Source organism: Scyliorhinus torazame, chromosome 5 (genome assembly GCF_047496885.1).
Source record: "Scyliorhinus torazame isolate Kashiwa2021f chromosome 5, sScyTor2.1, whole genome shotgun sequence".
NCBI classification, from domain to species: domain Eukaryota; kingdom Metazoa; phylum Chordata; class Chondrichthyes; order Carcharhiniformes; family Scyliorhinidae; genus Scyliorhinus; species Scyliorhinus torazame.
In genome coordinates this window covers 170,156,795-170,171,451 of record NC_092711.1, presented here as the reverse complement: position 1 = coordinate 170,171,451, position 14,657 = coordinate 170,156,795, and the positions used below count along the sequence as shown (strand labels likewise).

Sequence of the window (14,657 nt, the reverse complement as noted above, 5' to 3'; positions counted from 1 at the left end):
CCACAACACTTGTGGGCAGTGATTTTCCGGTCATGACCACTCCATGATTAAATAAAATTCTTCCTCAGAATCTCCCCATCTCTAATCCGTAAATATACTTAGATGGAGAGTCTCTACTCTTGTACAGGTTGTAATGAGTTTAGATTTGTTGATCAGCATCAATCAGCACCTTCATAAGAATTGGGAGGGGAAGGAAGTGAATCCAGTCTGTATATTACACACATTTATCGTCCAGTAACAGAGACATATATCTGTCTGGCAGCCTCGGTGTCCAGGACAGAAAGCTTGGATCTGTCAATCAGCCTGATTCAGTGCCTTCAGGAGAATTGGGAGGGTGAATATTAGATACAGCAGAGTGAGAATGGAGAGAGAGTGTGTGGAATGGAGATTTAGAGCATTTGAGGGAAAGAGAGAAGAAAGAATGTTCGATAGAAACTAGAATTGTCTGTTCTGAGTTTCTAACCTGTACTGACAATGATGATTTTTGTAAAATATTTTTGCAGGAAGTTCGAATGCGAAGAGTTTGAGGCCGATATCTCAAACTAAATATCACGTCAAGAACTGACTGAGTCACTCAATTCTTGGGAACCGAATATCATCGACCTTGGAATCTAGAAGGCAAAATGTTTGTCTATTCTGTCTGATCAAGAGATTTTAAACATCAGTGTGTCTGGAAAAGCACTGAGACACACACACACACACCCGTGTGAGACTGTTACAGAGCACTGACTGTGGAAAGAGCTTCAACCAGTGATACAGCCTGAAAAAATACTACACCATTCACATCAGGAAGAGACTGTATACGTGTTCTGTGCGTGGACGAGGCTTCAACTGATCGTCCAACGTGGTGAGACGCAAGATCACCTGGACCATGGAGAAACCATGGAAATGTGAGGATTATGGGAAGGGATTCACAGCTCCATTCGGGCCGGAAAGGCATCAACACAGTCACACTGGAGAGAAGCCATTCACCTGCTCTGACTGTGGGAAGGAATTCACTCGGTTATCCAACCTGCAGAGACACCAAACAGTCCACACCGGGGAGAGGCCGTTCACCTGCACTGTGTGTGGGAAGGGATTTACTCAGTTATCCACCTTGAAGGTGCACCAGCGAGTTCACACTGGGGAGAGGCCGTTCACCTGCTCTGACTGTGGGAAGGGATTCACTCAGTTACCCAACCTGCAGAGACACCAGACAGTCCACACTGGGGAGAGGCCATTCATCTGCAGTGTGTGTGATGAGGGATTCACTCAGTCATCCACCCTGCAGAGACACCAGAGCGCTCACACCGGGGAGAGGCTGTTCACCTGCTCTGTGTGTGATAAGGGATTTGCTCAGTTATCCAACCTGCAGACACACCGGCGAGTTCACACTGGGGAGAGGCCATTCATCTGCTCGGTGTGTGATAAGGGATTTGCTCATTTATCCAGCCTGCTGAGCCACAATGTCATTCACACCAATGAGAGACCCTTTAAATGCTCTGACTGTGGGAGTGGGTTTAAAAGCTGTCCGGTACTGATGATCCACCAGCGCCTTCACACTGAGGAGAGACCGTTCAGCTGCTCTCACTGCGCAAAGAGGTTTAGAACGTTATCCAACCTGATGAAACACGTGCGAGGTCACACCTAACAATGAAGCAGAATACCTGGAGGCCTTGTTCATTGTGGCCGGGGACTTTAACCAGGCCAACCTCAAGAGTGTACTGCCAAAATTCCACCAACACATCTCCTGTCCCAACAGGGGCCCCAACATCCTTGACCACTGCTACACAAACATCAAGGGCACCTCTCGATCCATCCCCCAACCGCACTTCGAAAAATCGGACCACAAGATGGTGCTCCTTCTCCCGGCATACAAGCAGAAACTTAAGCAGGAGAATCCGGTTAAGAAAGTCATGCAGTGCTGGTCCGAGGAAATGGAAGAGCTCCTACGTGACTACTTCGAGTCAGTGGACTGGTCCATATTCAAGAACTCAGCAGTCAACCTAAACGGATATGCCAGCACCATCACAAACTTCATCAGTAAGTGTGTAGAAGATTGTGTGTCAAAGAAGGTAGTACGTATATTGCCCAACCAGAAACCATGGTTTAATCGGGAGATTCACTTCGTACTGAAGGCATTTAAGGCAGGCGACCCTGACCTATACAAGAAATCTAGGTACGACCTCCACAAAGCCAACAGGGCGTCAAGAAACAATACCAGACTAAGCTAGAATCACAGACTAATGACATGGACTCGCGTCAGTTGTGACAAGGCTTAAACAACATAATGAGCTGTAAAGCCAAGTAGAATCTTCGGCAACAGGGCACCCCTCCCCGACAAATTCAATGCATTCTATGTTCACTTCAACAGGAAACCAACAAACCTTTGTCAACTGCTCCAGCAACCTTGGACACACCCACACTCACCATCACAGCCTGCGAAGTCAGATCGGCCTTCTTGAAAGTGAACCCTTGGTAAGCGGTGGGTCCTGACGGGATCCCTGGTCATGAACCCAGATACTGTGCAGACTGGCGGATGTGTTTCCGGACATCCTCAACCTCTCCCTACTCCGTTCCGAGATTCCCACCTGCTTCAAGAAGACCACCATCCATACCGGTGCCAAAGGAGAACCAGGCAACGACTACCATCCGGTGGCCTTGACATCGATCATTATGATGTGCTTCGAGAGGTTGGCCATGAGACACATCAACACCAGACTCCCAGAGTGCCTTGATCCACTGCAATTCACATACCACCGCAACCGGTCCACCGCAGACGCCACTGCCATCTCCCTGGCCCTACACTCATTCCTGGAGCATCTCGACAACAAGGACTTCTATGACAGACTTCTAGTCATTAACTACTGCTCTGCCGTCAACTCCATAATCCCAGCCAAGCTCATATCAAAACTCCAAAACCTAGATCTTGGCTCCTCCCCCTGCAACTGGATCATCAACTTCCTGAAATGAAATGAAAATGAAAATCGCTTATTGTCACAAGTAGGCTTCAAATGAAGTTACTGTGAAAAGCCCCTAGTCGCCACATTCCGGCACCTGTTCAGGGAGGCTGGTACGGGAATTGAACAGTGCTGCTGGCCTGCCTTTGTCTGCTTTAAAAGCCAGCTATTTAGCCCAGTGTGCTAAACCAGCCCCTGACCGCAATCAGTAAGGATAAACAACAATGCCTCCTCCTTCGCGATAGTCGTCAACAGCAGGGCTCCACAAGGCTGCGTACTTAGCTCCCTACTATACTCGCTGTACACACACCACTGTGTGGCAAAATTTGACTCCACCTCCATGTTTGTCGATGACACGGCTGCAGTGGGTCGGATCTTAAACAACAATGAGTCAGAGTACGGGAGGGAGATAGAGAACCTAGTGGCATGGTGTAACAACAACAATCTCCCCATCAATGTCAGCAAAACTAAGGAGCTAGTCATTTCCTTCAGGAAGCAAAATATCGTACACACCCCTATCTGCATCAATGGTGCCGAGGGGGAGATGGTTGCCAACTTCAAATTGCTCGGTGTGCAAATCACCAACAATCTGTCCTGGTCCACCAACGTCAACACTACGACCAAGAAAGCACAACAGCGCCTATACGTCCTCAGGAAACTCAGGAAATTCAGCATGTCTACATTGACTCTTACCAATTATTACAGATGCACCATAAAAAGTATCCTATCTGGCTGCAGCACAGCTTGGTATGGCAACTGCTCGGCCCAAGACCGTAAGAAACTACAGAGAGTCGTGAATACAACCCAGTCCATCACACAAACCTGCCTCCCATCCATTGACTCTGTCATTACTGATATGTTCCCAGTGCCCCGTTCTATCCCTGCAGCCCTGCAATTTAGTTCCCTCAAATGCCGATCCAATTTCCGTTTGAAATCCTCCATTGTCTTCATTTCCACACAACACCTTCCCCTCACAGGCAGTGAGTTCCAGGTCATTACCATTCACCGCATCAAAATATTCCCCGCCCCTCCAACTCGATTTTCAAATTTGCTGATGACACCACCATAGTGGGTCGGATCTCAAACAATGACGAGACAGAGTACAGGAATGGTACAGAGAATCTGGTGAACTGGTGCGACGACAATAATCTCTCCCTCAATGTGAACAAAACAAAGGAGATTGTCATCGACTTCAGGAAGCGTAGTGGAGAACATGCCCCTGTCTACATCAATGGGAATGAAGTAGAAAGGGTCGAGAGCTTCAAGTTTTTAGGTGTCCAGAAAACCAACAACCTGTCCTGGTCCCCCCCATGCCGACACGAAGTTAAGAAAGCCCACCAACAACTCTACTTTCTCAGAAGACTAAGGAAATTTGGCATGTCACCAACCTCTCTCACCAACCTCTACAGATGCACCATAGAAAGCATTCTTTCTGGTTGTATCACTGCTTGGTAATGAACCTGCTCTGCCCAAGACCGCAGGAAACTACAAAAGGTCATGAATGCAGCCCAATCCGTCACGCAAACCAGCCTCCCATCCATTGACTCTGTCTACTATTCCCACTGCCTCGGAAAGGCAGCCAGCACAATTAGGAACCCCACTCACTCCAGACATACTCTCTTCCACCTTCTTCCGTTAGGAAAAAGATACAAAAGTTTGAGGTCACGTACCAACCAACTCAGGAACAGCTTTTTGCCGACTGCCATCAGTCTTTTGAATGGACCTTCCTCGTATTAAGTTGATCTTTTCTCTACACCCTAGCTATAGCTGTAACATTATATTCTGCAGTCTCTCCTTCCTTCCCTGTGTACGGTATGCATTGTCTGTAAAGCATGCAAGAAACAATACTTTTTACTGTATACCAATACATGTGACAATAAATCAAATCAAATAAACCTGTCATATTCTTGTCCACCTCTCTCAAATTTCCCCTCAACCTCCTTTGCTCCAAGGTGAACAATCCCAGCCTGACATGAACAAACAAACAGAATAGGTTAATACCTGGGATCGGACGGGAATGTTTAATTTCTGTATGAAAGATACTGGGAATATTGTCCTGGACAATAAATGATTGGAATATTTACCTTGGGTGTGGGTGAATGGAATATATCAATCTGGTATCCTCCTACGTTCTAGTGAAAGTCTGGAATGTGTAGACAGGATGAATAAGTTGATCACTTTCTCTTGGAAATATTGACATGCTTTTAAAAAAAAAAATAGAGGACCCAATTATTTTTTCCCAATAAAGGGGTAATTTAGCATGGCCAATCCACCTGCCCAGCACATCCTTTGGGTTATGGGGGTGAGACCGACGCAGACACGGGGAGAATGTGCAAACTCCTCACAGACAGTGACCTGGGGTCGGGATCGAACCCGGGTCCTCGGCGTCTTAAGGTAGCAGTGCTGACCACCGTGCCACCCAGATATATTTACACCCTGGCCCATGAACTTAATTTTAAAGAAATCCACATTTGAAAGCCCAGATACTACAAGAAATATCAGCACCAAAACAGGGCAGATAAGAAAGACACACTCTCTTTGATCTTTTCATCAGAGCATCTGAGAGTTAAGAATATGTGACATGATTTTGGGATACCGGTGAGGATAACCCCCTCATTCCAGGAACCGAGGGAGTCAACCTTCTCTGAACTGCTTACAATGCATTAATCTCATTTCTGAAATAAGGAGACCCAAACTGTACACAGTGCTCTAACCAAAGCCCTGTACAACTGTAGCAAATCATAGCTACATTTATATCCCAGTCCCTTTGCAACAAATGACAATATTCCATTTGCCTTCCAAATCCCTTGCTGTACCTGCAAACTAATTTATTGTGGTTCCTGTACCAGGACACCCAGAAATCTCTGTCCCTCATGCTTCAGCAATCTCTCCCTATTTAAATAATGTTCTGTTTTATTTAACCCTTTCTGCCAAAGTGGACACATTCACATTTTCCCACGTTATGCTCCGTCTGTCAATTTGTTCCCACTCACTTAACCTATTTGTTGTCTTTTGCAGACTCCTTAAGTTCACTTCACAAATTACTTTCCAACCAAACTTTGTGCCATCATCAAATTTAGCCCCCATACATTCAATCCCATCATCCAACTCATTCATATAGATTGTAAAATCGTTGAGGGCCCAGCACTGATCCTTGTGACATTCCACTTGTTGCATCTTACCAACCCAAACGTAACCCATTTATACCTACTCTCTGCTTCCTGTTAGCTAACCAACCTTCTAACCATGCTGATATGTTGCCCCCCCCCACCCCCCCCCCCCATCCTTAGCTCTTAATATGTGTAATAACCTTTGATGTGACATCCTGGGGAATATTTTCTGGAAACCTAGATAAACAGGTTCCCCTTTATTGACATCCCTTGTTACTTCCTGAAAAAGACTCTATAAATTAGTCAATCCCGATTGACTCTCTGAACCACATTTTCAAACATTGTGTCAAAAGAAAAATAAAATCTCCTCTCACCCTCTGGCTCCTTTGCAATTAGCTTAAGAGAGACTCACTTTCAGTTAAAGAGCCTGTCAACCTCTTTCACCCACTTTCCCCAAAGTGAATGAAGTTAAGCAGAAAAATACCACCAAAAATCAAATATTTTCAATGAACCAAGTTTATTAATGAAATAGAACATGGTTTTAAATAATATCGGAACATTACTTGTGGATCAAAGACAACCAGAGTAAAGAGTAACCATGAAAGGATGTTTACAATATTCAGGACCCAAATGTTTCTCTTTGGTTCCTCTGTAGCCTGTTCCTGTGACTCCCCACTTTGGACACATGCACTGAACCCTGGGTTCAAGACACCATCAGCCCTGATCATCCCCATCCCTTGATTTCCCAGTCAGTCCTCTATTAGTGTGACACCCATGGCAGATTCCCAACTGGGGCACAGGCCCTGTTCTTCTCAGCTAAATTCAGCCCTCAGCTCAGTTGCCTGGCTGTCATTGACACGATCAATAACGAGACAGAAAGGTGCCCGAGGCTCAAATGGGAGACAAAACTTGTGGATTAGAATCTCTGTAAAGATCAGTAACTTCAAAACAAAAATCAAATCCCCAGTCAACAAATTAAAGGACCACATGACAGGACATAAGGTTTTATAACTTTACTGCAACAAACAAACTAGAAGCAACATTAACTAAATATTATTTTTGTAGGAAACCTACACCTTAAAAGTATCAGTCCAAAGTGATTCCTGAGGGTTCAGTTCTTTTCTTTTCCCAATCTGGCAGCCTTTAACTCCAGAACAGTCTTTCACAGTGAAAGATTGGCGAGCTACCAGAAAACTGAGACTAACCATAAATAGGTCATTATTTGGTTGGCAAGATGTAACGAGTGGTGTGTCACAGGGATCAGTGCTGGGGAGTCAATCTTTTACAATTTATATCAATGACTTGGATGATGGGACTGAAGATATGGTCATTTAAGTTTGCTGATGATGCAGGCAAAAAGGAAAAGGAGGTGGTGTTGCACTGATAAGGGACGGCATCAGTACATTAATAAGGGAGGATCTCAGATCAGGAATACAAAATGTGAAATCTGTTTGGGTGGAGCCAAGGAACAGCATGGGACGGGTTTGGTGCCAGAGGCACAGTGCTGCCACTCACCCCGAGGAGGTTGTACAGTTTTTTACAGCACTGTTGGCCTGTCTGGACGGTGTTGCTCACGGAGGTTACTGCCTTTGCCACCTGCACCCAGGCACGATGAATGGTGGCAGCTGGCAGCCTCCTTCCCGGGCCGCGGTACTGGGTTGCCCGCCTCTCCTCCATGGCGTCCAGCAGGGTCTCAAGCTCGGTGTCGTAAAGCGGAGTGCCACTCTCCTCACTGCCATCTTGTTGGCTGGGATGATGGTGGGGAGTGAAGTGTGTTTGTGCAGCTGCAGCTTGTCAGCCTCCTGAGTGTCAATCGTGAATCCGGCAAATCTGCCACGTTTCTCATTGGAATGGACTGTGTTCCCTGTGGTGCCAATCTCTTTCAGTTCCTCCTGCACACTAGTCCCTTGTTCTCCAGTGTTTTTAGGACAATTTCCGTATCTTCCTCTGTGAAGACAGGCACACATTGTTTAGTTTCTCTGCCATTTCCTTATCCCCCATTATAAACTCTCCTGTCTGCCTGGAATGGACCCACATTGGTCTTTGCTAATCTTTTCCTTTTCACATTCCTATAGGAGCTTTTCCTGTCGGTTTTTATGTTTCTCGCCAGTTTGCTCTCATTCTATTTTCTCTTCATCAGTTCCTTGGTCCTTCTTTGATGAATTCTAAAACAAGTTCCCAATCCTCAGACTTACTACTATTTTGGCCACTTTATGAGCCTCTTCCTTTGATCTAATGGAATCTTTAACTTTTCTTGTTAGCCACAGGTTGCATCACTTTTCCTGTCTCAGAATCCCTGAGAGAGAGAAAGAGAAGAGAGAACGAAATGCAGTCCTGGATGTAATTGAAGCAGAAACAATAACAGCAGAATCCATCACTAATCAATTGTGAACTTGTTGGTGTCTCAGCAGGGATGAGGAAACATAGAATCCCTTCCCACACTGAGAGCAGGTGAACGGCTTCTCCCCAGTGTGAACTCGCTGATGTTTCTGCAGGCTGCTTGACTGAGTGAATCCGTTCCCACACTGAGAGCAGGTGAATGGTCTCTCCCCAGTGTGAACTCGCTGGTGTCTCTGCAGGCTGCTTGAGTCAGTGAATCCCTTCCCACAATGAGAGCAAGTGAATGGTCTCTCCCCAGTGTGAACTCGCTGGTGTCTCTGCAGGCTGCTTGAGTCAGTAAATCCCTTCCCATAATGAGAGCAAGTGAATGGTCTCTCCCCAGTGTGAATTCGCTGGTGTGACTTCAGGCTGAATAACGTAGTGAATCCCTTCTCACACTGAGAGCAGGTGAACGGCCTCTCCCCAGTGTGAACTTGCTGGTGCGACTTCAGGCTGAATAACGTAGTGAATCCCTTCTCACACTGAGAGCAGGTGAACGGCCTCTCCCGAGTGTGAATTCGTTGGTGTGACTTCAGGTGGGATAATTGACTAAACCCCTTCCCACACGGAGAGCAGATGAATGGTCTTTCCCCAGTGTGACTGCGTCGGTGAATTTCCAGCACAGATGGGACTCTGTATCCCTTCCCACAGTCCCCACATTTCCACGGTTTCTCCATGTTTTGGGTCTCCTCGTGTCTCTCCAGGTTGGACAATCAGTTGAAGCCTCGTCCACACACAGAACACGTGTACGGTCTCGCCCCGCTGTGAATGGTGCAATGGTTTTTCAGATTATGTAACTGGTTAAAGCTCTTTCCACAGTCAGTGCTCTGGAACACTCTCACTCGGGCGTGTGTGTCTCGGGGCTTTTCCAGTCACACTGATGGTTAAACTTTGTTGAAGTCAACAGGTCTGGCAAACATTTCTCCTAGTTTTAATGATCGATGAACCGAGTGACTCTGTCAGATCCAGACGTGATGTTTGAGATTTCTGTCTGTAAATCCTCTCCTTTTAACATCCTGTAAAAGGAGTTTACAAAAGACATCAGAGTCAGTACAGGACAGAAATTCAGAACAGATTATTTTAATTTCTCTGGAACATTCTTTTCTCTCTCGTTCCCCAAAAGCTGTAAATCTCCATCCCACACACTCTCCCTCCATTCTCACTCTGCTGTCTCTAATATTCACCCTCCCAATTCTCCTGAAGGTGCTGATTCAGGCTGATTGACAGATCCCTGCTCACTGCTTCCTGTCCAGGTCACAGATCATAACAAATAGGAGCTGCAGTCGGCCATTCAGCCCATCAAGCCGACTCGACCATTCAATGGGATCATTGGCCGATTGACCTCAGCACCATTTTTCCACACTATCCCCCATATCCCTCGATATCTTCAATATCGAGACACCTATCACTCTCGGTCTAAAAATACTTGATGCTGAGGCTCCACAGTCCTCTGGGGTAGAGAATCCCAAAGTTTCACCACATTGTCTTTAAATTCATTGCCGGGGCAGCACGGTGGCGCAGTGGTTAGAACTGCTGCCCCTCAGTGCCGAGGACCTGGGTTTGATGCCAGCCCCGGGTCACTGTCCATGTGGAGTCTGCACATTCTCCCTAGGCCAGCGTGGGTCTCACCCCCACAATGTAAAACGATGTGCAGGGTCGGTGAATTGGCCACGCTAAATTGCCCCTTAATTGGAAAAAAAGAATTGGGTACTCTAAATTTATTTATTTTGAAGGACAACTAAGTTTTGCAGCCAGAGGTGTAATTAAAGCATCATAAAAAGTGTGGGCTAATGGAATGTTGTTTGGATGAAGGGGATTCCCTGTGGAGTTAATTAGATTGCAGCTTGGTAAGATGGTATCAGTACTGGGAGGAGCCACGGTTTTAGGCTTTTTGCAGCAAAGCAGTCTTTTAGTTGAGAATTAGTTCAAGATGTGAGCAGAGGTCAAGCATCTCAGTTCAATTGAAAATATATGTCTGTCGCTAGATGAGCAGTTTCTTTCCAAGCAGTTCAGAAGAGTGTCGTTAGAAGGTGAGCTGAAACAAGCTGAAACAGCTTCCCAAGTTTCTTCATGGTTCTGACAGGTTTGAGATCTTGTCTTTAAAGCGGTGACACAAGATCTCTCTTTCTCAAAGAACATCTGTGTAAAGCAGGTATTGCTGAGGGCTAACTGTGTTTAACGGTGGATTGAGAGCTGAGATGTGTTTTTGCTGTTTGAGTGGGAATAAAGGTAGCAGTTAAGGGTTACTGTATTCACTGTATTGATTAGCATTGTTTAAGGGCTAATTGTCAGCTGTTTTCTGGTGTGATGTTATATATTTGAATATTGTGTCAATAATAAAGTTTGTTTTCACATAGCATGGCCCCATTTTGTGTGAAATCACTCCTGGAGTGAGGTATCCTTTCCTCACAGTCTGACAAAACACAAATAAAATATTGGGGTTTGTGCCCAGTATCCGAGCCACTGTTGGGGTCTGGTCCGGGATCATAACCATGAGAAGGTGGGCTATGTGGATGGTTAGAGAACTTTGTACCCGAGGAGCAGAGATTTTACCTTCTTTCTAGCCCCCAGCAATGTCAGACTAGAATCGACAACCTTTTTTGTGCCGAGGACGATCCTACACCTGGTGTCCACTTGCACCACAGGGATCATCGTAATCGCAGACCTTCCCCTGGAGTTTTTGCTCGAGGGCTCACCCCCAGGTCGAGAATGTGGAGGTTTGGAGCCTCCCTGAGTTCATTTATTATGCACTTTCGGGACGAGTTTGAGTTCTTCATTTTGGTTAACTCGACTCCTTGTATTTCCTTCTCCATTTTGTTGGAGACATTTACGGTTTATGCTCGGGGGCTGATCATTTCTTACACTGCTAATAAAAGGTGCAGGATGCTGGAGAACCAGCAGCCTCTGGAGGCTTGTTTGGCGATGGTGGAAGAGAATCATATGGAGGGCCCGAGTAAGCTACTGCTGAAGGAGGTTAACGCAGCAAGAGTGGCTTTGAACTCCCTATTTACTCAGCAAGCCGAGAAAAGTTGAAAGTTAGTGAGATCGAAGTTGTACGAGTTTGGGAATAAGCCGAGCAAATACTTGGCCTGTTTGACAAAGGACCTTCGTTCTGCAGCCTAGGGGCAGCATGGTGGCACAAGTGGATAACACTGTGGCTTCACAGCGCCAGGGTCCCAGGTTCGATTCCCCGCTGGGACATTGTCTGTGCTGAGTCTGCACGTTCTCCCCGTGTCTGCTTGGGTTTCCTCGGGTGCTCCAATTTACTCCCACAGTCCAAAGACGTGCCGGTTAGGTGGATTAGCCATGATACATTGCCCTTCGTGACCAAAAAGGTTAGGAGGGGTTATTGAGTTACGGGGATAGGGTGGAAGTGAGGGCTTAAGTGGGTCGGTGCAGACTCAATGGGCTGAATGGCCTCCTTCTGCACTGTTTGGTCTATGTCTATGTCAAACCAGCTGTCTAGCCCACTGAGCTAAACCAGCCCAAACCGATCAATGACGGCTTTATGGGGCCAACTTTCCACAGCTGATGGTGACTATTAGGTGGGACCTTGCCCGGTGGTCGGCTCTTCCGATTTCATGGTGAGGGAGGATCCCCTTCATTAAAATGTGTTGCCCAGACTGTTGTACCCTCTGCAGATGCTGTCTATACTACTGTCAACCAGAGTTGTTAGGGAAATTAATCAAATCAGGGCAGGACCTACTCAGTTAATGGTAGGGAGTTGGGGAGAGTTACAGAACAAAGAGATCTAGGAGTACAGGTTCATAGCTCCTTGAAGGTGGAGTCGCAGGTGGACAGGGTGGTGAAGAAGGTATTCAGTATGCTCAGTTTTATTGGTTAGAATATTGAATACCGGAGTCGGGATGTCTTATTGAAATTGGACAAGACATTGGTAAGACCGGACATGGAATACTGTGTTCAGTTCTGGTCACCTTATTATAGAAAGAATAATGTTAAACACGAAAGAGTGCAAAGAAATTTACCAGGATGCTGCGAGGACTTGATGGTCTGAGTTATAAGGAGAGGCTGGGACTTTTTTCCCTGGAGTGTAGGAGGTTTGGTGTGATCTTATAGAGGTCTATAAAATAATGAGGAGCATAGATAAGGAAGATAGCCAACATTTTTTCCCCCGAGGTAGAGGAGTCTAGAACTAGAGGGCATAGGTTTAAGGTGAGAGGAGATACAAAAGAGACCAAAGGGGAAAATTCTTCACACAGAGGGTGGTGAACTTCTGGAATGGGCTGCCAGAGGCAGTGTAGAGGCAGGTACAAATTTGTCCTTTAAAAAGCAGTTAGATAGTTACATGGGCAGGGTGGGTATAGAGGGATATGGGCCAAATGCTGGCAAGTGGGACTAGCTTAATGATAGAAACTGGGCGGCATGGACAAGCTGGGCCGAAGGGCCTGGTTCCATGCTGTAAACATCTATAACTCTACCTGGAACAAAATGTTTGTTCAGCTCCAATCACCAAGATAAGGGAGGGTATGGTCTTCCGAAAATCAGGCTTCATCAATTGGCCTCTCGTCTTAGGTTCATAAGGGATTGGGTTAGGATGGAGCCAACATTCATCTGGCTCAATACAGAAGCAGACCAGTCAGTTCTCTCTCGATCCAAAACCAGCATAGGCTGATTATGAAATGCATCTCCATGCAATTTTTAATGTCCGTGATTCATTCTGAGTCTTATGCATTGGGTAAAGGATGGGACTCTTACATTTGACTGACTTGCTCCTCCTGGCTTTCCATGAGTGAATTCAATTCAACTTAGGCCGGGAGTAGGGCACAGTGATTAGTGCTGCTACCTCAGCGCCGGGGACCCAGGTTCAATCCCAGCCTTGGGTCTGTCTGTGTGGAGTTTGCATATTCTCCTCGTGTCTTCGTGTGTTTCCTCCGGGTGCTCCGGTTTCCTTCCACTGTCCAAAGATGAGCAGTGAAAGTGGATTGGTCACGCTAATTTGCCCCTTAGTATCAAAGATGTGTAGGTTAGGTGGGTTGACCATGATCAATGCAACGGGTTACGAGGATAGGATGGGGAATGGGCCTCAGTGAAATGCTTTTTCTGCGACTCAGTGCAGACTTGAAGGGGCGAATGGCCTTTTGCACTATAGTTCTATGTTATCCGTGTTGTGTTATTCATTTTAATTTGATTATGCTGTTAGTCTGCTTGTAATATTTTGGGGTTTACAAACTGAATTGTTATATAATCTTACCCTCTTTCCCCACTCACGACTTTAACCTGTAAACTGGTTCTTCAATTAATCTGGCATTTCATCTCGAGGCTCTGCTCCCTCAAATATCCTGTTCCAAATTAATTCTGCAATGTGTTGCTTAGATGTATGTTGGCAATATCTCTTGTTCCGCTCTGTACCCATTTGCCACGATTTTTTCTGTTACTCTGTTGCATTCATTGTTTAAAAATGATTTAAAACAAAACAATTTATTAAAAATCTGTCCAACTCATCTGTGAATATATTCAATGACTCCACACCCCACTGGTCCCTGTGGAAGAGAAATCCAGAGACTAATAACCCTCCAAGGGAAGAGATGACTGGATTGCACTTTATCGCAGAACCATAAATAATATATCTGATGTGTACCATATAAGATATGCCTGTCTGCTGACATTTAAGGGGACAGTAAATTAATACCAATCACCTGGAGAAACTAGCCCTTTATTGTGAATATTAGGAAAGAGACCATCCTTTTAGCCAGACAAATAAATGTGTGAAGCTGAGGGAGCAAAGGATGTCAATGTCTTTGAGAGAAAGAAGAGACCTGGGCCAAGCTTTGCAGAGTCTGCGCCCTCCCTGGATTCACTTCCTTTCCCTTCAGTTGCTACAAGTGACCAATTGAAGGTGAGAATGAGAAAAGAAATGGAAAGGGGGGAGAAAAGAAATTGTTTTACTCACAGATGTTGGCGACAAAAACAAGTTTTCAGTCTGTGTGAGGCCCCAGTTTTGCTCATTGTCCAGCTTCCGCATTCAGAAAACGGGAAACTAATTGGATGGTGGAAGAGTCCTTCCGGTTCACCAACTCTTCCCATTGGTCAACAACTTTCCTCCGCCTCACTCATTGTTCCCCTCCTCGAGACAAGGTTTCCAGGCAACCGGCTGCGGCCAGAACAAGAAGTCTCTCGGTGATTCCCCTCTCCCCACCCCGGGACTGAGCATGTCTGAGGGAGAGCAGAGATTGCGCATGTGCGAGGGAAAGCTCACCCTTCGACCTTC

General features: G+C 46.0%; 1 long non-coding RNA gene across 1 annotated transcript; it reads right to left on the bottom strand.

The window, feature by feature from the left end:
• Window positions 1-6,547: 6,547 nt before the first annotated feature.
• LOC140420606 (uncharacterized) lies at window positions 6,548-14,636 on the bottom strand. Its single transcript, XR_011946470.1, has 2 exons — window positions 14,340-14,636; window positions 6,548-9,444 (listed from the first exon to the last, which is right to left on the bottom strand). It is a non-coding gene; the product is annotated as an uncharacterized lncRNA (long non-coding RNA).
• Between the last annotated feature and the right edge of the window lie 21 nt (window positions 14,637-14,657).